The sequence below is a fragment of the Octopus bimaculoides genome, chromosome 28 (genome assembly GCF_001194135.2).
Source record: "Octopus bimaculoides isolate UCB-OBI-ISO-001 chromosome 28, ASM119413v2, whole genome shotgun sequence".
In the NCBI taxonomy this organism is placed as follows: Eukaryota; Metazoa; Mollusca; class Cephalopoda; order Octopoda; family Octopodidae; genus Octopus; species Octopus bimaculoides.
Window position 1 is genome coordinate 10,237,684 of NC_069008.1, and position 6,133 is coordinate 10,243,816.

The 6,133-nt window shown below is 37.7% G+C and overlaps 1 protein-coding gene across 1 annotated transcript in view; it reads right to left on the minus strand.

The window, feature by feature from the left end:
- Positions 1 to 6,133, minus strand: part of LOC106883328 (colorectal mutant cancer protein) — a 15,707-nt gene that overhangs the window by 1,136 nt on the left and 8,438 nt on the right. The window lies entirely within an intron of this gene.

Consider the following 6,133-nt stretch of genomic DNA (forward strand, 5'->3'; position numbering starts at 1 on the left):
GATTTTTGGCAATTTTCCAGAACCTCTGTATCCAAAAATAGGGGTTTTTGGCAAAAAAAATTTTTTAAATAAACAAATTTGGGAGAAAATGGGGTGGGGGACAGGCGGAAGTCTTTCCTCTTGTAAGTGTGTGTGAAGAGACAGAGAGAGTAATGTTGCTGGTATGTGTGTATGTGTGAAAGAGAGAGAGATAACTGAAATTTTTTCCAAAGAATTCTAGGTATTACTCTATTATCAATTCGCACACATTTAGGATTGGTTTTTTCCAACACAAAAAATCTCTTACAAATTATCTCCTCACATAATATTAGCCTGTTCAATAAGAATACATTTACTAATACTAACATTAATTTAGCTAATATCATCCATGCCCCTAGAAATATTAATAACAAGGTTATTGTCTTTGAAGTCAATTCCAACAGAATTAAGTTTATGTCAAGTAATTCTAAGATGAAAAACTCTATATACCAGTGTAAAATAACTTCAGGTGCCGATGTCTTTTTTTATACAGGTAGTTCTTCATCTCAGTTATCTAAAAGAATTTCTAATCATTACTCTACATTTAGGGATAGGAATAAATGTAACAGTACAGGGCTTAGTAAATTAATTTGGTATCTAAAAGACCATAATAAACAATTTAATTTAGATTGGTTGATTTTCTCCATTTTGTTCTCTTATGATAAAGGCAAGGAATTTTGTCTTCTCTGTAATTGTGAACTATTTTTTATTCTTTTTCTAAAAATCCCCTTGTAAACACGGTTATAGAGTGTGCTTATCAATGTAAACATGGGTAGAAACACACCTTTAGTTCATATAAGTGATATCTACCCTAACCCTAACCCTAACAAGGGACCTTAGTTCACTAGAAGTGAACTAAGGTAACACCCCTTATTTTTTGAGCACCATCCGGAGTATTCGAGCGGTTCCAAGCAGTGCTGTTTTCAGCAAGTGCTCTATCCTTATTGCAGTCCTTATTTGTTTCATGTATGTCTCAAGATTTTTACTCACTGTTCCAAGGGCTCTGACAATTATTGGTACCACTACCACTTTTTTCATCGACCACAACTGCTTAACCTCCCAAGCTAACCTGTCATATCTACCGACTTTTCTTTCTTCCTTATCACATACCTTGTCGGCTGGGCATGCTATATCTATGATTCAGCATCGTTTGATTTCTTTCTCAATTAACACTGTCTGGCTTCCTATTTTCTGTCTCATGGTCACACTGAATCATAAAATCCCATAGGATCTTTGCATTATCATTTTTGATGAAGCCTTCAGGTTTGTTCGTACCTCTTTTTTGTTCTTTCAAGTCCATACTTGTTGCAAAGTGTCCAGTGGACAATCCTTGCTATATTGTCATTATGTCTCTTATATTCTTTCTGGGCTAGTGGTGTTCATTGACTATTTGACCATTTTGTCCACAGATTCTGCACTTATCACTTTCTGATGTGTTGTCTATTCTGTATTTGATGTAATTCGTTCTTAGTGCTTGCTCTTGGGCAGCACAGATTAGAGCCCCTGTTTCGGGTTTTAAATCCCTTTTAGTCATCTTCAACATCTCTATGAAATTGTCCATGCATTCTTTTTTTCATCCACCTATTTTCAGTTTCATTCTCAAATGCTTGTATAGTGCTTTATCTTTGCAATCTTCAATCCTACACAAGCCTGACCTTTTTACTTCCAATGATAGTGGTCCTGTGGCATTTTTACATACCATGCTATATTGTTTTCTTCTGCTCTAACGCTGTGTTTGCATCCAATCAGTCCTCTTGCCCCTCTTTTTCTTGGTACATACAGTCTGTCTGTGTCCCTTTTTGGGTGGAGCATCCCATATCTGGTCAGCAACTTTGTCTTTCTGTCTAAACTGTTTAGTTCATCTACTGTCCATGCGATTACCCTTGCTCCATATCTAAGGAGTGAAACTGCCCAGGTGTTGATAGATTCAATTGTATTCCATCTGTTTAATTTTGACTTAAGGATCAGTCTTAGTCTGTGCAAGTATTCCACCTTAAATTTTTCTGTCATTTCTTTCTCCATCAATTTATTCATTTCCAATATCCCCAAGTACTTATAACCCGTCTCTTCTATCTGCTTCATAACCTCTCCCAACAGTATCGCTAGCCCGTCCATACATTTGATTTTTGCCTCTCTTCAAGACCACACTTTTTCAGTCCAAACTCCATTCTGATATCAGTACTGAAAGTATACACTGTATCAACGAGGAAACTGACTTGGGATTCATCTTCACCATAAAGTTTGAGGTCATCCATGAATAACAAATGGTTGAATTTTTGTTGGTGGCTTTTGAATACATACCCAGCCTTTGCTTCCCACAGAATCAGTTTTAGTGGTATTATGCACAGTACAAAGATCAGTGGGGATAGACAGTCCCCTTGGAAGATGTCTATTGTCTCTAAACTTCTTCCATATGCTGTCAGTTCCATCCTCCACTTCGCCATACTAACCCTCAATATACTATCATAATGTACACTGACATTGGATGTTCAAAAGAGCATACCACCTTCATTCCTCTCTGGTCTTCTTTGTGTCCTCTGCATTTCACTACCATGTAGCATTGCTTTTTGTACACAAGCATCATACAATATTCCTTTCACTCAGAGAGAAAAAGACCTTTGGTTGCCAACAGAGGTAAAAGCTCTCTATTTTCTGTATCCTATTCTTATTCCAGCAATTATACTTTCAGAACAGCCTCTTCTTCTGCTAATTAGGTCACCTAGGTAACAGAAATTATTTACAGCCTTTAGAGAGCTTCTAGGGCATTTGAGAAAATCAATTTCTTGCATATCTTTATGACTCCTGTGCGTTTTCAACATACAAACATTACTTCCTCCATTAACTATCCACTGCACCTCTTGTGTGTCCATAGCTTGCACTGGGTACGCGAATGGAATTCCTGCCTATACCTTTCCTACATATCAAGCAGGGCCATTCACCTGAAGTGGGTACAGTCCTGTCTGTTTTCTTGCTTACCTTAGAACCTTGGTCTTTGCTAAGTTAACTTTAAGGCCCTTCAATTCTAGGTTTTGCTTCCACACCTGGAATTGATTTTCTATTTCTATTACAGATTCTGCTATGATAACAAGATTTCCCATGGGCAGCCAGTCTTAAACTTTTCTGTTATGACCAGGAGAATGATGTACTCATAGCTAGCTCTTATCTTATTAACAGCAACCCTACATATGGCTTGTACTGCTTTCACAAGCCATTTGTCTACCCCTAGCCTCCTCAGACACCACCATGTCACAGAGTGAGGTACTCTGTTGAAGGCTTTCTCCAGCTCAACAAAAACTGAGTACAATGGTTTATACTTCTCTTGTTACTTCTTTTGCAGTTGCCTGACCATGATAAAACATCAATAGTGCTTCTCTTCAGCACAAAGCCAAACTGCATTTCATCTAGGTTAATACTATTTCTAATTAATTGGGGTATTACTCTTCCAGGACCGGGTCATAACCTGGTCCAGTAATTTAATACTTTTATAATTACTTCTATTTAAGGCAGTGGTTCCTGAACATTTTCAGGGTGCCACATTCCTAGGGCCCCTACGACACTCACCATCAGAAATGTAGATAACTTTCTGAAGCAAGTTCAAAGCAACTGTATTTCACAAATAAAACTTAATCTAATTAACCATTTATTTTGTTATTTTTACATCCATCACCCCGCTTTTGGCCACCACATTGTTGCCCTACTTTTCTTCAACACCCCTCCTTATCTCCCCCTACTTCAGAGGAAAGTGACACTTGCTTTGGGAACCACTGATCTAAGGCATCTTCCTTACCCTTGAAACAGCTGACTCTAATGCTGCTACACCAGTCACTGGGGCTGAAACCTTCCTAAATAATCTGATCAACTATACAGGTGACAAGACTATATCTTACTCTACCAGATATTTTAAGCATCGCAGCAATAACTCCAGATGGATCAGAGGCTTTCCCTGACTTCATGTTCTTTTCTCCCAATCATTCTCCACAATTAATACCTTTCATAGTAGCATTTCCATGCTCATTTCTTTTCAGAATTACTAAGTGCAAGCACACCATTATCCATATACTTCTCTCTCACAACATCTCAATTCCTCTGACACACACATATCTATAAAGTCCTGGAAGGATTAAAAGGTAAGGTATTTTCCAAACCAGTACTCAACCGGAGCTTTAAGCTTTTTAAATTGTAGTTTTAAGTAAGACTGGAATTCTTGTGTAGAAAAGCCAGATGTCACATCAGTGAAATCAGTGTGTGGGTTTAGCAAAGAAAGTGTTTATCACATCTTTAATGACCAGCTACAATTGTGCATCTGTCAATACTTGGCAGATGCACAATGTAAGAGCACACTTTTGATACAAGTCTAATGAGGTGCCATTCTAATGTTAAAAAGCTATAAATATGTAACTTCACACAGAGAAGTTTTGCATGAATTGACTTTAAAAACAATGTTGGTACAGAAACAATTGTAACTGGTCATTAAAGATGTGATTAACTCATTCTTTGTCTTCTTATTCACATGACACACACACGCACACATCATTTTAGTATCCAGCTTGCATGGTGCAGATGGAATTAGTTGAAGAAGAATTCTTTTGGTTGGATGCCTTTCCTACTGCCAGCCATCATCTGTTTCCAAGCAAGGTAATATTTCGTTGTGGCCAAATATATTTTCATGGAACACAAAATGACAAGCAACATGTGTATGATGATGATGCTTATTTTATAACTTTTGTATGATATCAAGCCAAGGAAAACACACACACACACACACACATGAAGGCTGACCTTAGGATGTTGAGCCTCACAGAAGAGATAACAAATGACTTAGATAACAGGCAATTTTCTGTGCCTGATAAAACCTGCCAATCCAAGTAAAAATAAGGATCTAAAAGCATATAATTTTGTCCATGCTCCTGCATTTAAGTTATCCCCAGAACACATCTTTCAACACCCACACCTCTATCACTCTTCAAACTAACTCAGCTGCTGTAATTATGAGAGCAAAGATGAACATATTCCATCTGTCACATTCTTGTGCTCCTGCATTTCCCCTTCCCTGGAGCCACCTCCCTGTGTCTCTCATTTTGCATTTTTGCTATCATTTCATACCACTGTTGAACACAATTTCATATTAGCACCATCCTCCAATCCACACTTTTTCATCATTCCCTTTATATTCACTGCTACATGCACCAAGTCTCTGTTTTTGTACTAAGTACCCTTCTCTCTACCATCACTTTTCAGGCTGCCCTCCACCACACCACTTATTTATTGCTACTTATCACCTTCATCTTCCTCCAAACTAATTTTCTCCATTGACCATACCAATTTCTCCATTTGTTGTTCACTGCACCACCTATATTTCTATATTCCCTACCTCAATCCATCTGTCAGTAATTTCACACTCTTGTGAACTTCCTTCATTTTCTGCTAGGGTGGCCATGTATTTCATCTAACCGTCTACCATACTCTTGCTTCTTAACACATATGATAAGCTTCCTTCCTCAGTCAAAGGATCTGGTCTTGTGAGCTACTTTGCAACCACACTAGTAATTGTAAGGCAAAAAAGCACTCAGTACACTCTGTAAAGTGGTTGACATTTGGAAGAGCATTCAGCTGTGGAAACCATGCCAAATCAGACATTGTCAGATCTGGTCAAATTGTTCAGCCCATTTCAGCATGGAATATGAACACTAAATGATGATGAAGATGTGTGTGTGTTTATTATACATGTATATAGGATGGGCTTCTTTCAGTGTCCAAATCTGCCAAATCTGCTTACAAGGGTTTGGTCAGCTCAAGACACATGTCCAAGATGCCATGAAGTGCAACTGAGTCCATATGTGTGTGTGTGTGTGTGTGTGTGTGTGTGTGTGTGTGTGTATATATATATATATATATATATATATATATATATACTAGCAGTATAACCCGACCTTGTCCGGGTGTGACTTATTATGCCATCTACGATAAGTCTTGCTAGCTGAAAATCAACTAAAAAAGAAAGCCTTACAACGAAAAAACCCTTATGATGTAAATATGTTCATAATTCAAAAGACGATGAAATTAATAGGGAAAGTCTGAAGGCTGTTTTGCGTAAAATTATTAAGCATACGTAAAT